Consider the following 21,925-nt stretch of genomic DNA (forward strand, 5'->3'; position numbering starts at 1 on the left):
ATTGCAAAGTCATGGAACCAACCCAAATGTCAATCAATGACAGAATGGATAAAGAAAACATGGTACATATACACCATAGAATACTATGCAGCCATAAACATGAAATGAGATCATGTCCTTTCCAGGGACGTGGATGAAGCTGGAAGCCATCATCCTCAGCAAACTAACACAGAAACAGAAAATCAAACATCACATGTTCTCACTCATAAGTGGGAGCTGAACATTGAGAACACATAGACACACAGAGAGAAACAACACATCCAGGGCCTATTGGGGGGTGGAGGGTGAGGGGAGGGAACTTAGAGAACTGATTAATAGGTGCAGCAAACCACCAAGGCACACATATACCTACGTAACAGACTTGAATATTCTGTCCATGTATCCCATTTTCTTTTATCTTTTTTTAGAAGAAATAAGAAAAAAAAAGAAAGGTTGAGGATTTAAAGTTTTTTGACTCCATTCAGAAATATTGACCATTCTAAGTTTTCTTTTTAACATTTTCATACTTGTTGCATCTTATCCAACTCACTTTAATATCCCAATTGAGGATCTAATTATTTTTCTTTGAAGAAAAGCCTCTTCTTCTTTTTTTATGTTCCTAATTTGATTGTCTTCTACCCTTCTTTTTCTGGTGAAGTCATAGTATGAATGCAAACATTTTTATAAAATTGTATAATATAATATTAATAACATTGATTGTGTAATCATTATCTGGGTTTAAATATTGAATGTGTTATTTATGGGCTATGCATTTCAGTAAATTAATAAATATGTCTGTTTTAATCTTTCTCATTTATAATATGGGACGATAACACACACATTACATTGTCCTAGAAGAATAAATTGGAAAAGTTCAACCACGTTTTTAGTTCAGTGATTGATACAAACGTAATCATTAAGAAGTATAGAAATTGTTTCCAAGAAATATTACAACTAGAATTCATCACCATGAGTAAAAAAAAAAAAAAAAAAATCTCTGATTATGAACTCTGCTAAGCTCCTGTGGCAGGTAGCCCGTAAAATAGACCCAATGATCTTCACTTCCTAATATCAACAGTCTTGTCTAAGCCCCTCCCCTTATGTAGCTTGCTTCTCAGCAGTGTAATGTGGCACAATTGAGGGTATCAAATTATCATGACTAAGTTACAAAGAAATGGCTATTTTTACCTTGCAAGTTTTCTCTGCCATGTTGGAGGTTTTTATGTGGCACAAAACTCAGAGAAATCTCCAGCCAACAGCCAGTAACTGAAGCCCTCAGCCTGAGAGGTGTAAAGGAGTCAAATTCAGCCAGTGCCCACAGAGGCTGAGATTGGAAGATCATTCCCCTCTTGATTCTTCAGGAGAAGCTCCAGCCATTGGTTGGCATCTGGACTACAGTCTGATGAAAGACCATGAAGCAGAGTGCCAAGCTATACTGTACCCAGATTTCTGACTCACAGAAACTGTGAGAAATAAATATATATGTTGTTTTAAGTGAAATTTTAGGATGTTATTATCTAGTAATAGTTAAACAAGTTCTTTAAATGTGTACTCTTGTGAGAATACCATTTATCAGGTATATTTATTTTATCTACCTTACAAATCTGTAAACAACTAAAGTGCATACTCTACCTAGTATATACTTTTGTTTAGGTCAATTTTTTTGTTCTATTAATATTTGTTTGATGGATTATGCCTAAATGGTTGCTCTGACATTGGCTTAGTCTACCTTTGCCTAGAGAACCTAAACTACCCTTAGATATATCATATAGTTCAATTTCCAAAGCGTTTTTCATTAGCATGATGTTTCACAAGACGTCTGTTATGGAGACATGCCATGAAAAATGTTTATTACTTAACGCTGATTGCATTCACAGTGAACAAGATACGGTGAGCCAGATGGCTTGAATGAATATACAGTTTTGCTCAGTGTGTCTTAAATATTTTTGCTCAATAGTAATTAAGTTCACCTACTATTGTAAAAAATCAATCCCTCATGCACATAGGTTACACACATAGGTTATACTCATAACGTTAATAGATATATTAAATCTCAATTTTTATAAGACATTGCTTACAGAAATTAAAATCACAAGCTTAGTTCTTAAAAATTTGCTGGACAAACACAAGAAATGACTTTTGATAAAATTATTGCACATGAAATTTGAATTTCAGTTTAAAATTTTGACATTCTTAAGACGTTCGATATTTTGATGGAAAATTTTCAGCAGTAGCTATATAGCATTTAGCACATTTCATTTAGCTATAGCATTTAGCACACTCATTTAGCACATTATGGCTATATCTGCTGAATTCAAACACATTATCTTCTTTCACATATTCTTTTTTCAATAATTTTTCCTCCTGAAAGAATAAGCCATTTCACTGAGCTAATAACAAATTACCTTAATAGAATATAAGAAACATTTCCATTTCAACAATGCCAACACATATAATATTATATTTTAGTACAATGTTGAGAAGGAAATATTTCACTAGTGAACTAAAATACCAAAACAGTATTATACTAAAATAATAATGTCCTAATGAAAAATAGAATTATAAATATAAAGATTTATGAGCTTATAAATGATTAGAAAGCTTACTTTCTTAATTGTTACTGATTATTGTAAATTTAAATGTATTTCTTATTTGCATTTGGTTACATTGACAAAACAACTTCAGCCCAAGAGCCCTAGTATTTTCAGTGAAAGCATGCATCCCTTCCTCACTTCCATAACTTTGAGATTGGGGTTTTCTCCCAGTTCTTCTAACTTCTCCACTAAAATAGAATTCACCTCTAAATTACTTTCTCACTTTAAACAAATAATATTCAGGTTCAAATCTATGAAAATGTATCCCACTGGAAAAAAAATTGGCTGAGGAGTAACAGGTGACTAGCCCCGTATCAAGCCCTTGGCCAACATGTTTTAGTATGCATCACTTTTCAAATTTGTATTTCTCTTGAGTTCCTAATATTGAAGTCATTGTTTTCTTCAAGTGTTAGAGATTTAGTCCTTCTTATTTGTCTCCATGTATTATTTACCAGTGTTGTGGGCCATGTATTATTTACCAGTGTTGTGGGGAAACATACTTTTTTTTCAGACATTACCAGCTGTACTCCCTGTGGAAAATAATCTTTTTTCCTAGTTGAAGTCTTCTTTTTCATTTGAACTTTGTGGAATGTTTGGTGATAGCTATGAAGGACTTGGAAATGCTCATAGAGAACAATTAGCAAATCAGTGTAATGTGTCAGGATAGAGTACTTAGCATTGGTTCCTAATGCTGTAAAAGACTAAAATTTACAAACATATACATATTTTACTAAATAAAATAATTCAAAGCTAAATAAATTTTCATTTTTTGTCCACTATTATAACCAAATTATTTTACTGTAATTTTTACCTATGAAAGAGTCAGAGAAGACTTGTGAAATGTAATGGAAAAATAGTATATACGAATACTACCAGATCCAATTTCGCAAAAACCATAGTAAATATTCTCTTTAAGACTGGATATGACTAAACTTTATTAGATTTGAACTGTATTCTGGGTAATTGTCCAGTAATAGCCTTTGCTAAATTATACGAAGCCTTTACTTTACTTAACAGGGAACACGAACTCCCCAACCTCTAATATTATCATCATTCAAGATAATGAGCAACACAAACCATTCTATTACCAATCTAAAAGCAATAAATGTCAAAGTAAAGAAGTATGCAATACTCTAGCCTGAAAGAACAAAGGACAAAAGTAATGATAATACCTCTTTATATCTTCAGTCTATTATATCATGCATAACAAATGATGCCATAATTGTAGACAGTGTTATTTTAACAGGTTATAAGAAGAAGATAGTGGGGGAGGTGAGAGTGTTTTGATGATTGCTGTGAAAAATGCTTGAAGCATCTTAATTTAAAATAGCCAGCAAGAGGAGGATATCATTTTTAGAATGAATTTGATTTTAGTGCTTTCAGTCATATAGGCTGAAAATTTTAGTGTTTGATTATCTAATATCTTGTATCAGTGACTTCAAGGCAGTTGGAACACAGGACCTAATACAATATATCCCTTTCCAACTAAGTAATCATCAGAAAAAACAGGGAGTGGATCAACAGTTTCTCAACCAGTGATTTCCAATAATTCAATGGAAGCCCATGTCGGAAAGGCAAAGTGTATCAAGCAAACAAAACCACATTTCCCTAGTGAACACTGAACAATAAAATAAAACTGATGCTCTATCCTAAAACATTATAGCTCATTGTGTTTGCATCTTTGTGAGTTACACAGGTTTCAGGACTGCAGAGATATGCCACTAACACTATAAATGAGGAGATCTGGCTCAAGCATGGAATCCTCCCTTGACTAATATATAAAACTAGTTTTAAAAATATATTTTCTGAGTAAAAGAAACAAGAAGTTTTTGTAGTCTGCATAAATCATACAAAATATAAGGAGAGCTATGTGGCTCTGACCTATGTGAAGTTTTTCCATGCAAATTTTGCTCTTTAAATATATCCTCTAAAATGTATCCACAGCCATACATCTTATTACATAGGGCTGACATGTGGATTTTTGTAGACAAAGTCTATGGATATTTGATGGAGAGGCTCACTTTCTTTATAGGCTTTGAGGGTGTTTTGTGGTATTATGCTGTTAGAATACTACTTTCATTTATAGGTTCCTGCCCTTCCTCTGGACAACATACCGTCGGTAATCAGGACAATAGAAACCTTAAAATTTATGACATTCTGGCATAGTTAAAATTCCTAAAGATTTTTTTTTTCTTTTTGGCTCACAAGTATAACTTTTGTTATCTGCATCAATAATGAAAAGCACCCACAAACTGTTTTTGTGAATAACAAAAGAGATTTTTTTTTGAACACATACAAATAGCTATAATTTACAGAAGAGTAATTAAATTCAGCTTATAAGTAACTGATTATAACTGGAAATCTTACGAAGAGAATAAAAATATTTTGCTTATAAGGATTTCATTTGCTCAAATTCAAAGAGTAGAGAAAATACAATAATTATAACCCGCTGAAGTTGAATTAGTACATGGGTTCAAGTCTCACAACTTGGTAAATACTCTATATATTGAGTCAGCCAATCTCTGCCTATCTTGCTCCCAAGTGTTCTGGTTCATAGATGAGACTAATTTCACATTTTACAGCAGTCCTTTCTTTAGAAAATCATGAGTGAATAATGTGTCTTCACAGAGCTGGTATACAAATGAACAATATTCTGAAGACTCTAATAATTCTTGTCTTGATACAGGTGATACATAGGCATACCTCAATGATAGTGCAGGTTGGTTCTAGGCAACAACAATAAAACAAATTTTCCAATAAAGCAAGTCACATGAACTTTTTCGTTTCCCAGTGTATATAAAATTATGTTTATACTGTTAAGTGTACAGTAGCATTATATCTAAAAATAATAAACATATCTTAATTAAAAATACTATAGAGATAAAAAGTGCTATTGACCATATAAGCTTTCAGCAAATCGTAACTTTTTGCTAGTGGAGGATCCAACCTCAACGCTAATGGCTGTTTACTAATCAGGGTGGTGGTGGCTGAAGGTTGAGGTGGCTTTTTCAATTTCTTAAGAACCCAGTGAAGTTTGCTTTATCTATTGACTTTTCCTTTCATGAAAGATTTCTTTGTAGCATACGATGTTTGATAGTGTTTTATCCACAGAAATATTTCTTTCAAAATTGGAGTCAATATTCTCAAACCCTGCCACTGCTTTCTCATCCAAGTTTATGTAATGTTCTAAATCCTTTGTAGTCATTTTAACAATATTCACAGCATCCATCTCAAGAAATCACCTTTTCGTTTTGCTCCTTTACTAGAAGCAATTCCTTACTGTTCAAGTTTTACCATAAGATTGTAGCCATTCAGTCACATGTTTAGGCCCCACTGCTAATTCTAGTTCTCTTGCTATTTTCTCCGCTGAAATTATTTCCACATCTGTCGTTACTTCCTCCACTGAAGTTGAGAGTTCCTTATAATAGGAATCAGTTTTTTAGCAACTCTTGTAAATGTTGATATTTTGACTTTCTCTCATGAAGCATGAATGTTAATGTCATCTAGAATAATTAATCCTTCTCAAAAGGTTTTCAATTTACTGTGCCCAGATCCATCAGAGGAATCACTATCTATGAAAGGCATAGCCTTACAAAATATATTTTATAAATAGTAAGACTTGAAAGTCTTATTATTTATTTTATTTGAAAGTTTAAATTAATCTTTAACCTATGATCTGCAGAATGGATATTGTGATAGCAGGCATAAAACTAACATTAATCTCTTTGTGTATCTCCGTTAGAACTCTTGGGTGACTAGCTTCCTTCTTGATAATCAGTAATGTTTTAAAATAATTTTTTTCTTTCTGAGCAGTAGTAGGTCTCAACAGTGATCTTAAAATATTGAGTAAACCATGCTATACACAGATGTGCTGTCATCCAGACTTCGTTGTTCGGTTTATAAAGCACAGGAAGAGTGGATTTAGTGTAATTCATGGAAGCCCTCAGATTTTCAGAATGGTAGATAAACATTGGCTTCAACTTAAAGTCACTAGCTGTATTAGCCCATCACAAGAGAGTCAGCCTGTCCTTTGAAGATTTGAAGCCAGGCATTTTTGATACTCCTAGATGTCTGTTTACATAAGACAGTTTTGCCTATATTGAAAATCTGTTTAGTGTAGCCACTTTCATCAGTTGTCTTAGCTAGTTCTTCTGGATAACTTGCTACAGTTTCTACATTAACACTTGCTGTTCCATCTAGCACTTTAAAGTTATGGAGTCAGTTTCTTTCCTTAAACTTCATGAATCAACCTTTGTTAGAGTCCATCTTTTTCTTGTAGCTTTCCTGCCTGTCTTGGTTTTCATAGAATTGAAGAGAATTAGAACTTTCCTCTGGATTAGGCTTTGATTTAAGAGAATGTTGTGGCCGGTTTGATCTTCTATCCAGACCACCAAAACTTTCTCCATATCAGCGGTAATGATGTTTTACTTTATTAGTCATGGTTTTACTGGAATAGCACTTTTAATATCCTTCGAGAACATTCACAACTTGGCAAATTGTTTGACACAAGAGGCCTCATTTTTGGCCTAACTTGGCTTTTACATGCCTTCTTCACTGAACTTAATCCTTTCTAGCTTTGGATTTAAAGAGGGAGATGTATGATTCTTTCTTTCACTTGAACACTTAGAGGCCACCATAGAGTTATTAATTAGCCTAGTTTTAATACTATTGTGTCTCAGGGAATAGTAGGGTCTGAGGAAGGGGAGAGAGACGGAAAAAACAAAACAAAACAAAAGAAAACAGTTGGTTAAACAGTCAGAGCACATGTAACATTTACCAGTTAAGTGTTGGCATGGTTTGTGACACTCAAAAACAGCAACAATCATAAAAACAAAGATCACTGATCACTGTAACAGATGTTGTAATAATGAAAAATTTCAATTACCAAACTTTGACACAGAGACATGAAAAGAGTACATGTTGTTGAAAAAGTATCACTGACAGACATATTCAAGGTAAGGTTGCCATGTACCTGCAACTTGTATGCGCAAAGTGCAATGAAGTGAAGCACAATAAAACTAGGTATACTTATATTTTAATACCTAATATATAGTATAATTTCATTATGATTAGAATATCTCAAAAGTATCTTTGCATGCATAATTCTTTTCCGATTAGATTTACTTCAAAATGCAGCTTCCTTGGGTTCTTTTACTTTTTTACTCCTTTTAAAAGAGATGTTTCTTGTGAATTAACTGCAAGAAGTTTATTAGCAGTATTCATCTCTAGGCAATTACAGTATAGATTTGAGCTGATGATGTTTCCCTTTGAAGTTATCAGACCCTTATTTATTCATCTGTGGGGTCTTTCTCAGTAGGCTTGCTTTAATCTACAAGTCATTTGAGAAATGGTCTGATAAACTGGTTCTTCCTTAAATATTGATGACTGAAATATTAGTTAATATTTTAAAAACTAATCTCTTAATTAACACTTTAGCAAATTTCTGGAAGTATAAAACTTTTATGACTCCATCTTCTTAGAAAACAATCTTTGTGGTAGAATTTCTGGGTACTAACTTAAAATCTGTGAGATATTATGGTTTGTACATAGGAATTTTCCTTTTTTAGGGCCCTAAAAATATGCCACACAGATGGCCTACTTATAGTATAGTTTTTTCTTTTACTGAAAAATTTTCACTTGGCTCTGAGTTCCTTAATGGCAAGAAACTGTGTCATTTACATGCTTGTATCTAGTATTTGGAACTTAATAAACACTCTGTATATTTCTCTATAAAAACAAAAAAACAAGATCAAGGAAAATCTTATTCTAAATTAATAAGGCCATTTTGCCCAGGCAATGAGTTAAATTCTGAACCAAACAACATATTTTTGGTTATAAAAATTTTGTAGTATTTAATTCAATTTTTAGGTAGGAAATTTGGATCAGAAATATTATTATAAATACTACATCTGAACTAAAACCAAACTTTTCGCCCATTACTTTTTTATGATAAAATTGTCAATATAATTTTTCTAATAGCAAAGTACAAAATTTAAAATGTATATATTCAAGCAAAGTTATCTGTGATTACTGTAGAATTTCAGAATAAGTTACTAACAAAATTTAGTCCCCTTTATTAAATTAAAATTAATAACCCATTATAGAGCAGTTATTATTTGGAAGGAAGGATGTAAGATCACTAAACTAGACTTTAGTAAGATAGTCAAACAAGAAAGGATAGATTTGGTAATAAAATCATTCACTGATGATGCTACTTTGAGTGATTTTTTTTGTTTTATTTTTGAGAAGGAGTCTCACTCTGTTGCCCAGCTGGAGGGCAATAGTGCGGTCTCAGCTCACTGCAACCTCCGCCTCTGAGGTTCAAGAGATTCTCCTGTCTGAGCCTCCCAAGTAGCTGGGATTACAGGCACATACCACCATGACCTCTGGTGATCTGCCCTCCTCAACTTCCCAAAGTGCTGAGATTGCAGGTATGAGCCATCATACCTGGCCTAAGTGATTTTTAAATCCATTTTTTAATGTACCCAAAGAAAATAGAGTAAGTTACAGCTTTCTTTTCTACCTGAAGCTACCAATTAATATGGTGATTGCATTTTGATTTAGCACAAAACTTCCCCTTTCCAACATCAAAAATACATTAATGTTTAAGGCAATTTTAATCATATTCTCAACGTTTTCATAAAAACTGTGTATCTGGCACTTATTGTCCTTTTCATTTGGCTCTAGATTTTGTCACAAAAGTAGAAAATTGGTTAAATGATAATAGTGGGATTCATTCTAAAATACTCATTACATTGTTGCAGCTTCTTCACTCCTGTTGTTCAGGTGAGTGAGAGGGAATGGTAAAGCTCTTTTACTCCCACCACCAGTGAGCTTCAGGTTCTTGTCCCCTAATCAAGAAGAAAAAGGCATGCAGATGCCAGAGAGTCAGTAAGGCAGAGTTGGATTTATTAAGCAACAGAAAGGAGAAGGAACCCAAAAGAGAGCTGCTAAATGTGAGACTGAGTCTGGGGTTTTTATGGGCTTAGAAAGAGGAAATGTGTGCTGATTGGTTTATGGTTAAGCTTGGGAAAAGTGCCATTCAGAAAGAGGTATGATAGTGTAAAGAACCAATTAGGGGCTGGAGTGAAGGCTTGGACTGTGACCAATCAGGGCTAGAGTGATATTATACTTTATGCAAATGAAGATTCAACTTACAATCCATCACAGAAAGATAGGTATACATAAAATAGTAAAAGGCAAGGACCGATCCAGAGGCAGTGCATAAAATGAGACAAAGGTGAACCAAGGAGAGGGAAATGTGTTTAAAAAAGGAATGGAATTTGTTCATCTGGGTTCAGAGTAGGCATGTTTATGCAAGGATGCAGGTATTTTCTTATCTGCGGCCTGCAGATTATTTTTTAGTCTGTTTTGGGTTTGAAGATGTTTTACTGAGGACCCACCCTAACTGCCTACATAACTGGTTTCTTCCTTCCTCCACTTTCAACATATTCAAAAGTGCATTTGCTTCAGGACATTTAGAAAAGAGATTTTTAAACAAACCAAGTCTCCCATGTATTTCCCCAAAAACTGCCATGCATGTTTTGAAAAAAAAAATGACCAATTTGTTGGAAAAAAATGAATACATTTGTTATTTCTAAATCCAAACAAACAAAACAGCTGAATATTTATTGTTATTGTGTAGCTGATTAATAGCAAGTAAAATATATGAAACACCTACTTGGCAATAAACAGTTACTATACCCACTACCTGGAAATGTGGGAACTGTTTTTCCTGTTTTACAGATGTGGAAATTGAAATATAAAGGTTGTATTAGTCAGTGTTCTCTACAGGGACAGAACTAATGGAATATATATCTATATATCTATATCTATATCTATCTATCTATCTAACTATCTATCTATCTATCTATCTATCTATCTATCTATCTATCTATCTATCTATCTATGTGGGTAGTTTATTAAGGATTAACTCACATGATCACAAGGTCCCACAATATGCCATCTACAGGCTGAGAAGGAAAGACAGTCAGTCATTTCCAAAACGGAACAACTTGGAGTCCAATGTTCGAGGGCAGGAAGCATCCAACATGGGAGAAAGATGTAGGCTGGGAGGCTAGGGTTGTCTCTCTTTTCATACTATTCTGCCTGCTTATATTATAGCCGCACTGATAGCTGATTAGATTGTGCCCACCCAGACGAGGGTGGATTTAGCTTTCCCAGTTCACTGACTCAAATGTGAAACTCCTTTGGCAACACCTACACAGACACACCCAGGGTCTAAACTTTGTATCCTTCAGTCCAATCATGTTGAAACTCAATATTATCATCACAAAGATGTTTAAAAATTACCCAAGATCAAACACTTGAAATAGAATCCAGTTTTGTCAAAAAGCCAACATCTTCTAAGAAGGACCCCATAGTGCCTCAAACCATACTGTGTACAATTTTTTTTTATATTCCTGAAAGATGTGAGTCACCAAACATGGGGAGAGCACAGTAGTTAAGGGGCAAAAAACTCTAAGATAGAGGTGTTCCTAATAAATTGCTTGAAATGGATGTAAATTTGGTTTTAAGATAGGATATGAAAATCTATTCAGAGGAAGAAGAAATTTGCTTTTTGCCCCTTCTCTCCATGTTTAGTAGAAGCGGGATCTAGGCTGGTTTTTCTTGAAGCTAAAAGACATTGAGCTTGTTACACGTAGTAAATGCAAGACAAAACATTTTTCACAATGGTAAGTTTTTAAAAAGTTAAGTTAAGAATTAATGCTTATATAATAAATATAAACAATACATAGGTTTTTTTCTGGGTAATAAACAGGAGACTGTTGGCATCAATTTAACATATATCATTTTCAAATTTTGTATGCCAAGGAACTCTTTACAAAAATTAAATGGCATGTATCAAACCTAATACATACAACAATTTAAAGTGCAGTTTTGTTTAAATGATGGGAGGAGGAATATGAAGAGGAGAGTGTCTCTACAGAATTACTTAGTGCTTCACTTACAGAGTTAAGAGTTTTGGGCCATGTTTTAAAATTATAAATTTGTAATATCTGAAAGGTTTGTAAGTCCCATCCTAATTTTCTATAATGGGAAGAAATAAAAAAGGCTAAGACAGTCAAGCAGAACTTAAGTATTCCGCTAAGATCAATGAAGGTCAAGTCTTGCAGATTATGTTCAATAATTAGCAGGAAGATTAGGGTTAATAGTTTCAAACATGTGAAATCTGCATAAATTCTCAAGACTGGGAGAAGAAGAGGCTATGAAAGAAAAGTTTTAAGAGACAAGAGCACATCTTTGGAGTTAAGATGATGATTCTGCAGGAAGATAAGAATAAAACAAAGTGGTAGACCACTTACTAATCTTTCTTTAATGCCTCGAACTTGAAATTTGGCAGCTTAAGAAAATACAATCTTGTTTTCATACAGTTCTGGAGGCCAGAAGTCAGACATCTGTTTCACTGGGCCAAAGTCAGGCACTGTTGATTTTTTTTTTTTTTTTTTTTGAGGTTCTCAGGAAGAATCTTGTGTCTTGAAGTCATCTGCATTCCCTGGCTCATGATGTCTTCCTCATATAACTCCAAACTCTTACTACCTTTACCACATCCCCTACTTGTCGTTTTGTAGTCAAATTTTTCTCTGTCTCCCTCTTTTAAGAACACTGTGATTGCATTTTGAGCCCTTCTCAATAATTTAATAATGTGTTCATCTCGAGATCTTTTATCATAAGATCTTTAAATAAACCATATCTACAAAGTTCCTTTTGCCATTTAAGGTAATATTCACAGGTTCTGATTATTAGAGAGTGATCATATTTGGAATCCATTATGCACCTGTTACAATGATTTTACCAAAGATTTTTATGTGGTTGTGTGAGCATCTTAATTAAACCAATTTTCATGTGAAGATAGCAAAAGAAGGTCAGGATTAATTAGAAAATTAGGATAAAATAACATCAAAAATATATACTTTTGTTTAGTCAGATATTTCAAGTAATATTTTTCAAGTTAAATTATTCAGAATATCTTAGTTTCAAATTTTACCATTTGTCTGAGAGAGATATTATTAGCTTCTATGGTGCAAGAAACAAAATTGTAAATGATATAGATTGTACTCTATTTCCTGTCTTCTTCATATTCCTTTATGGTGTCTTGTTTGTTGAATTAGTATCTTTCACATAAGCAATATTTTTCTTTTCTTTTCCTTCTATCCATAATTACTATGTAAAAAAGTTGCCTTGTATACTGGTGCTACAATTCAGTATAAGAAAAAGCAATATAAAAGTGTGTGTGTATGTGTGTATGTTATACACATCATCAAATATTAACATTTCTTTTTATTTTTGCTGAGAATGTGGCTAATTCACATTATTATAGATTTTATCTTGTTAAAATATTAACATTAACATGTTAACACTGAAAGGGAGAAAATTAGAAGGGAAAATACACATAAAAGATCCTTGCAGTTACAAATATTCAGAAAAAAAAAAAAAAAAAAACAAAGTCCTAGCCAGAGCAATCAGACAAGAGAAAGAAAGAAAGTCAAGTTATCTCTGTTTGAGGATGACATGATCCCATATCTAGAAAAATCTATAGTCTTGGCTCAAAAGCTCTGTCAGCTGATAAAAAGAAAAACTTTAGCAATGTTTCACAATACAAAATCAACCCACAAAAATCAATGGCATTCCTATAAACCAACAGCCACACTGAGAGCCAAATCAGCAAGGCAATCCCATTCACAACTGCCAGAAAAGAAGAAAAAAAAATACCTAGGAATAAAGGTAACCAGGGAGGTGAAAGATCTCTACAATGAGAATTGCAAAACACTTGCAAATCAGAGATGACACAGACAAATGGGAAAACATTCCATGCTCAGGGATAGGAAGAATCAATATCATTAAAACGGTCATACTGCCCAAAGCTGTTCACAGATTCAATGCTATCAAGCTACCTATGATGTTCTTCATCATACTAGAAAGTGCTAGAAAAAAAAAAACTATTTTAAAGTATATATGGAATCGAAAAAGAATCCAAATAGCAAAGGCAAATCTCAGCAAAATAAAAAAACTGGAGGCATCACATTACCCAATGTAATACTGTATACCACAGGGCTACCGTAAGCAACACAGCGTGGTAGTGGTGCAGAACCAGGAATATAGATCTATGGAACAGAAGAGAGAGCACAGAAACGAGGCCACATGTCTATGACCATCTCATCTTTGACAAAGCTGACAAAAACAAGTCATGGGGAAAATACTGCCTATTCAAATGGTGCTGGGATAACTGGCTAGCCACATGCTAAAGATTTAAGTTGAACACCTTACTTACACCATATACAAAAATCAACTCAAGATGAATTGAAGACTTAAATGTAAAACCCAAAACTATAAAAACCCTGGAAGACAACCTCGGAAATACCATCCTGGACATAGGAACAGGCAAAAATTCACGACAAACACACCAAAAGCAATCCCAACACAAGCAAAAATTGACAAATAATATCTAATTAAACTTAAGAGCTTCTGCACAGCAAACGAAAACTATCAAACAGACAACCTATAAAATGGGAGAATACTTTTGCAAACTATACATCTGACCAAGGCCTAATATCCAGTATCTATAAGGAACTTAACTTTACAAGAGAAAAACTAACGACCCCATTAAAAAGTGGGTAAAACACATGGACAGACACTTTTCAAAAGAAGACATACAATTATGGCCAACAAACACATGAAAAAAAGCTCTATATCATTGATTACTGGAGAAATATAAATCAAAACCACAATGAGACATTATCACACATCAGTCAGAATAGCTATTACTAAAAAGTAAAAAAAAATGACCGATGCCAGTGAGGTTGCTGAGTAAAGGGAACACTTGCACACTGTTGATGCGAGCATAAATTAGTTCAATCACTGTGGAAAGTAGTATGGCGATTCCTCAAAGAGCTAAAAGCAGAACTACCATTTGACCCAGCAATCCTATTCCTGGTTATATAGTCAGACAAATATAAATCTTTCTATCATAAAAGTACATGATTTTTATGTGATCCTAAGCAGTATTCACAATAGCAAAGACACGGAATCAACCTAAATACTCATCAATGACAGACTGGCTAAAGAAAATGTGGCACATATACACCACAGAATACTATGAAGCCATAAAACAGAATGAGATCATGTCTTTTGCCGGAACATGGTTGGAGCTGGAGGCCATTATCCTTTGCAAACTAACACAGGAATAGAAAATCAAATGCCACATGTTCTTACTTACAGATGGGAGTTAAATGATAACAACTCATGATCCCAAAGAAAGGAACAACAGACAGTGGGGTCTATGTGAGGGTGGAGGATGGAAGGAGGTAGAGGAGCAGAAAAATTAACTATTGGGTACTAGCCTTACTACCCGGATGATGAAATAATCTGTACAACAAACCTCCATGACACAAGTTTACATACACAGCAAACCTTCACATGTACCCCTGAATGTAAAATAAAAGTTAAACAAAACAAAACAAACAAACAAAAGACCAAAAAATCCCTGAATAACCTTTAATGATAACACATTTTTCTTGCCTCAGTAACTAGAGGTCTAAGATTAGGGACCAATACAGAACGTTCTACTTTTTGGCAAGCATCTCTTCTCCTGATGATCTCTTTAGGGCAAGGCTGGAACCAAGACGACTGCAGGGCTTCTGAGCCATACAGCTTGCATGACAATACCAGAAGTAGAAAAAGTGAGATGGTTCCAGATGGTTTCTCAGAAGAAAAGAGAGTAAATTTTCCAGCTACAACTAACCAACAATCTTTCTTATCAGTCTGAATTGTGTCACAAGCCCAAACCTGACCTGTCATCAAGAAGACTGGCGTGATCCTAAGACACAGGCTAACTGCAGGAGCTGTAAGCTGAGGCAGCCATGCTTGTTACATGGACTGTGATGGGAAGTGATTGATATCTACAGAAAATTGGGCATTCAATCTTAATGAGAAGAATGAAAGGGAAATAAATGTTATATGGTTAACCAAAAATATTCACAATGAGAGCTCCACAAATGGGGGGTATTCCAATGAAGACACTTGTTAGAAGTCATAGTTAAAAACACAAAAGAAAAGAAAAAGGAAAGGTAAAACTTTGATTTAATATCCCAGTAGAATCTAACTAATACTGTAATATGTAAAATATCTAATGTATGTCAATAGCTGCAGAGAGTACCTCTGTAACCGTGTTAAGTGAACTTTTCAAATCTGTCAGTGACATAAAGAAAAAGAGAGAAGGAAAGAGATAGAGACAGATGGAGAGAGAGATTCTGGGTAATTACACAATAAAAACGTATTTATGGTAAATAGCAAGGGAATATACCACATTTTTAAAAAGTTATTTCAAACACTTAAAAATTAACCAAAGTTTAGGGTCATTTGAATAGCAGGCACTAAATAGCTCAAAGTAACAATGTATGATTTTTGATTTTTGACTTTTTTCAGTGAGAAATATTCCTCAAATCAATAGAAAATGGAATATTTCTATCTTATTTTACTAAAGCAAGAATTTTGATTAAATCTACTGTGTTAATCCATTTTGCATTGCTATAAAGGAATATCTGTGCATTTTTGTTCATTTTCACACTGCTATTAAGAAATACCTGAGGCTGAGTAATTTATAAAGAAAGAGCTGGTACTTCACATGGCCAGAGCATGAACAAGAGAGAGAGATGGGGGCTGCCACACACTTTCAAACAACCGGATCTCATAAGAACTTGGTCACTACCATGAGAACAGCACCAAGGGGATGATGCTAAACCATTTATAAGAAACTTCCTGCATGATTCGATTACTTCCCACCAGGCCCCACCTCCAGCATTGGGGATTACATTGCAACATGAGATTTGGGTGAGGACGCAGATACAAACCGGATCAGTGGGACTGAGTAACTTATAAAGAAAAGAGCTTTATTGGACTCATGGTTCTGCATGTTGTGCAAGCATGGCAGCAGCACTTGCTTACCTTCCGGCGAGACCTTAGGAAGCTTATACTCATGGTGGAAGGTGAAGACGGGGAGGCAGGCCACATGGTGCAGGAGGGAGAAAGGGAGATGCTAGGTTCTTTTAAACAACCAGCTCTCATATAAAGCAACAGAGAGAACTCACTCATTGCCACAGAGAGGACACTATGCCATTCATGAGGGCTCTGTCTCCAGGACCCAAACACCTCTTACTAGGCCCTACCTCAAACATTGGCGATTACATTTAGACATGAGATTTACAGTGGAAAAATACAAAACTACTCACTTACCATTTAGTTTGTTCCTATGCAACAACTGAACACATTTATTTAGAAAGTCAAATCTGCTTTTTTGGTGACAAGTCTACAGTGACTAGTTTTCTGTATAACTTTTCATTTTTAAACGGTTATTCCAGTTTTGTGTAGACACAGCCCAGTTGTGACATTTAATGGTCATATCTCTCTGTGTATTATTGATTTGACATCATCAAATACTACGATGTTATAAAAAAGATTGAAATGACTGTGTTGATTTATTTTCATAAAAAATTAAGCTTACAATCTCATAAATTACTATAGTTTATTGAGGAGTAAATATAAACTGAAGCATTCAGATTTTCTTGTATTTTTATGTTAATATGTATAGCTATCATTTATATTGGAAAAAGGAGGAAAGAAAAATAATTTTCATCATAAAAGTTTTTCAAATATATATACTATATATATTTGTAATATTTCATTGCAAGACCTAAATTAGTGAATCTCTGCCTCAAGCAGGAAAAAAATCTTTATTAATGACCTAGTAGAAAAATCAGAGAATGATAAACCATAAAGCATTCAGACTCATCAAAATCCTCAGCTCAGCAAGTTATTTTCTGCTGACTTAAAAACTTCTAAAAACACGAAAGCTCCCAAATGTCATTACCTATAGCACAGATGTGTTAGAATGACAATTTTAATATAAAAACTAACATGATTTATGAACTGAGATCTAATCAAATTTAGTTTAACTGTAATGTAGTCATTTCTACTGCTGATTTCAAATAGCTTTTTTAACCTAGAATGCTCATGTATGCATACTTTAAGGTATAACAAATTTGCTTGTCTTTAAATTTGATTTTTGTTTGTTTTTACGTTCCATGTGCTTGTTCTAGAAAGAACAGAGGTACATTTAAACTTTTACAAAAATTTGACAGGAATAATTAAAATCACACTTCAAAATAGTTTCTGGTCATGAATACAAATGTATTGGCATATTTGAAAATTCAGCTGTCTTGTGGTAGACACACCCTAAGGTTGCCAATGATGATTTCTGTCTTTTTGTAATCTCCTAGTGAGTGTGGGCAGATCCTGTGACTTGCTTCTAACCAATACAATATGGCGAAAATGATGAGATGCCACTCTCTAGATTATATTATATGTCAAAGGGGATGAGCTATAAGTCTCATTATTATATTTTGCGATATAAAACTTGTTTTAGGAGACAGGGGAGAAAGTGTATCTTGCTGTTCTTGAAGGAACAAACTACAATGTCTTATAGAAGGTCCTTATGGAAAGGGTTGCATGACAAGGAACTCTGGCAGCTTCTAGAAGAATAAGAATATCATCAGATTTCTCATCAGAAACTTTGTAGGGCACGAAACAGTGGGCTGTTATATTCAAAGTGCTAAAATGGAAAAAAGCTGGCGACCAACAATTCTTTATTCGGCAAAACTGTTATTTAACACTGAGGAACAGCTGATCAGCTGACTTCCAGGAAGAAAACACGCACCTGATTTCTACAGCCACAAAGAAATACATTCTACAAACTTCCTGAGGGAGCTTGGAAGCAGAGAATTTCTTCAGTTAAGCCTCTGGTGAGACACACAGTTAAATACCTGAATTACAGCTTGGTGAAACCATGAGCAGAGGATATAGCTAATATATGCCTAGATTTGACTAATGAAAACTAAGATTAAAAATGGGTGCCATTTCAAGTCACTCAATTGGTGGAAATTTGTTACACAACAATAGAAAACTCACGTTTCTCTAGATCTTTATCTCCCCTCTTATTTCTTTGAATTTTAGTAAAAGGTTATTCAATATTAAATTCTTGGTATATACACCAATAGAAATTTAATAGAAGTTATATATTCTAAAATTTTGTTTTGTGGTTTTTAAACTTTAAAACGTTTTAGATACTTTGTTTTACCTAAATGTTAGAATGGGGTGTGGAGTTGCAAGATGGTGAAATAACCAGTCCCAATCCTTGTTATCTTGCAGAGACACCAAAGTAACAAAAACATACGGGCTAAAATACTTTTGCGAGAATTCAAGAAATTAGTTAAGAAATTTCAGTACAACAGGTGAGCACAAAGTCAAAAACAGCCACAATGAAATGTGTAAAAAGAGCTGTTTTATAATCTCTTTGATTGGCCCATCCCGAAGCCAGCACAGCTCAGCTCAGCTGGCAGTTTTTCCCTTGGAGGAATGTTTTTTAGTGGATTATGCATCCAATGTTCCAGCTTTTGGGAGGGATATCCAAAGGACTGGTTTCTGCCTTTCCTGATTCAGAGCATTAATGGAATTAGCATAGTTTGGATACCTGAGGACCTCTGAAAACGAGGGAATAAGAGTGGCTTGCTACAGCACCAGATGGTTTGTGGAGCTGAAGACAGAGGCTATCACAAATTGGCACAATGAGGAGAAGGCACCCAATTCATATTTTCTCCCTAATTATAATCAATTTGTCAAATGTCAAAGACAAAGATAATTAAGAAAGCAGGAAAAGTGATTTGTCACATACAAGGGAACTGCTTTGAGACTATCAGGAGATTTTTTCAGTGGAAACTGTACAGGCCTGAGGGGAGTGAGATGATATATTCAAAATACTAAAAAAAAAAAACAAAACAAAAAAAACTACCATCCAAGAATAACACATCTGGCAACATAATTCTAATTTTTTTTTTTTAAAGAAGTGATACTTACTAGATGGCAGAGTAAGAAACACAAGAAATACGTCTTCTCACTTAGATAAAAATTGCACTAGCAGAATCAATCTCATGTAATTTTTGGAACTAGGAAGTCAATTGAAGGCGTGAAACTTTCTGCAGAAGACTTGGTTAATAAACTGTGAATTTGGGTCAATTTTAACTCAGCACAGTTGCAGATATTCAGCCACCACTCCTCATTTCTATGGCAGCAAGCTATGCATGCTTTTTAGAAGTCGCTTACACACAGCTTCTGAGAGCCAGTGTGAGCTAAAATGATCCTTTTCTCCAAATATTGACAATCAGTGCTGTGATTGCTAATTGCAGTATCTGGTGTACACAGGTGTAGACAAATTTTTTACATCCCAGCAATAAGGCAAATTCTTCTTGTCAAAGTGACTTCCAGTGCATTTAAAAGACCAGCACTTTTTCTCTCCGTTCATTTTTTTTTCTTTTTTTCTCTTTTGGGTGTTAGCCATTGAAGACTATGGCATTCAAAAACAACTGTATATATATAATTATAAAGTCATGGGATGTATGCCCAAATGTGATGAAAGACATAAACATAAACATCCAGCAGGCTCAACAAATTCCAAGTATGATTAACTGAAAAAGACATATACTATGACACATTAAAATCAAACTGCAGAATGTCAAAAACACAGATAATACTTTGAAAGCAGCAAAAGAAAAGTGATTTGTCACATACAAGGAATCCTCAGTAAGAACACCAGCAGATTTCTCATCAGAAATTTTGTAGGCCAAGAAGCAGTGGGCTGATATATTCGAAGTGCCAAAAGACAAAAAAAGCTAGCAACCAAGAATTCTTTATTTGGCAAAACTGTTTTTTAATAGTGAGGAAAAAATTATGACATTCCCAGATAAACACAAGACGAGGGTGTGTAGAGCTTCCTTGCAAGAAATCTTTAAGTGAATCTTTCAGGTGACATGAAAGGATGCTACACAGTAACTGAAAACCATATAAAAATATAAAGCTATCAGCAAAGACAAATACACTGAGAATTATGAAAGCTAGTATTATTTTAAGTTTGGTATGTGACTCCACATTTTATTTTATAAATTACTTAATAAATTAATGCATTAAAAGTATGCATTTTTGTATATAGAATGTGTAAATAAGTAATTTTGTGACATAACTAAAAATGGTAAGATGAAGCTGCTAAAAGAATTTTTTACATGACTGAAATTAAACTGGTATAAATTCGAATTAACATATTCTAACTGAGATGTGTAATATCCATTGCGATCACAAAGAAAGTAGATAAAGAATACATACAAGAGGAAATTAGAAAAGAATTTAATGTTTCACTGCAAAAAATCAATGAAACACAAAAGAAGATAGTCATATAGGAAAATATGACCAACAAAAGTCAAGAAGCCTATTAAAAACAAATAACAAAATGACAGAAGTAACTTCCTCCTTATCAGTCATTACTTTAAATGTGTTATACTCTGAACATGTTTCTCCAGCATTTTTTTTTTTAAAGAATAATTTATTTTCCTTTGAGTATATACCCAGTAACGGAATTCCTGAGTCTAATGATAGTTCTGTTTTACGTTATTTGAAAAATACCCAAACTGCTTTTCACAGTGGCTAAACTAATTTACATTCCTACCAAGAAGGTATAAGCATTCCCTTTTCTCCACAGCCTCTTCAGCATCTCCTTTTTGTCTTTTTAGTAATACCATTCGGACTTGTGTGAGATGGCATTCATTTATGGTTTAGATTTGTCTTCCTCTGATGATTAGTGATATTGAGCATTTTATCTCATGTCTGTGGGTCACTTGTATGTCTTCTTTTGAAAAGTTTCTATTTGGTCCTTTCCCACTTTTTTTTTTTTAACTTTTATTTTAGGTTTGGGGTTTCGTGTGAAGTTTTGTTGCACAGATAAACATGTATCACAAGGGTTTATTGTACATATTATTTCATCACCCAGGTATTAAGCCCAACACTGAATAGTTAGCTTTTCTGCTCCACTTCCTCTTCCCAGTCTCCACCCTCAAATAGACCACAGAGTCTGTTGTTTCCTTCTTTGCATTCATAAGTTCTTATCATTTAGCTCTCACTTAAGTGAGAACATGTGATATTTGGTTTTCTTTTCCTGTGTTAGTTTTCTAAGAAAATAGCCTCCAACTACATCCATGTTCCCACAAAAGACATGATTTCATTCTTTTTTATGGCTTCATAGTATTCCATGGTGTATATGTACCACATTTTCTTTATCCAGCCTGTCACTGATGGGCATTTAGGTTGATTCCATGTCTTTGCTATTATGAATGGGGCTGCAGTGAACATACATGTGCATGTGTCTTTATGGTAGAATGATTTATGTTCCTCTGGATATATACCCCATAATGGGATTGGTGGGTTGAATGGTAGTTCTCTCTTTAGGTCTCTGA

This window comes from Colobus angolensis, unplaced genomic scaffold, assembly GCF_000951035.1.
Source record: "Colobus angolensis palliatus isolate OR3802 unplaced genomic scaffold, Cang.pa_1.0 Scaffold73, whole genome shotgun sequence".
NCBI classification, from domain to species: Eukaryota; Metazoa; Chordata; class Mammalia; order Primates; family Cercopithecidae; genus Colobus; species Colobus angolensis.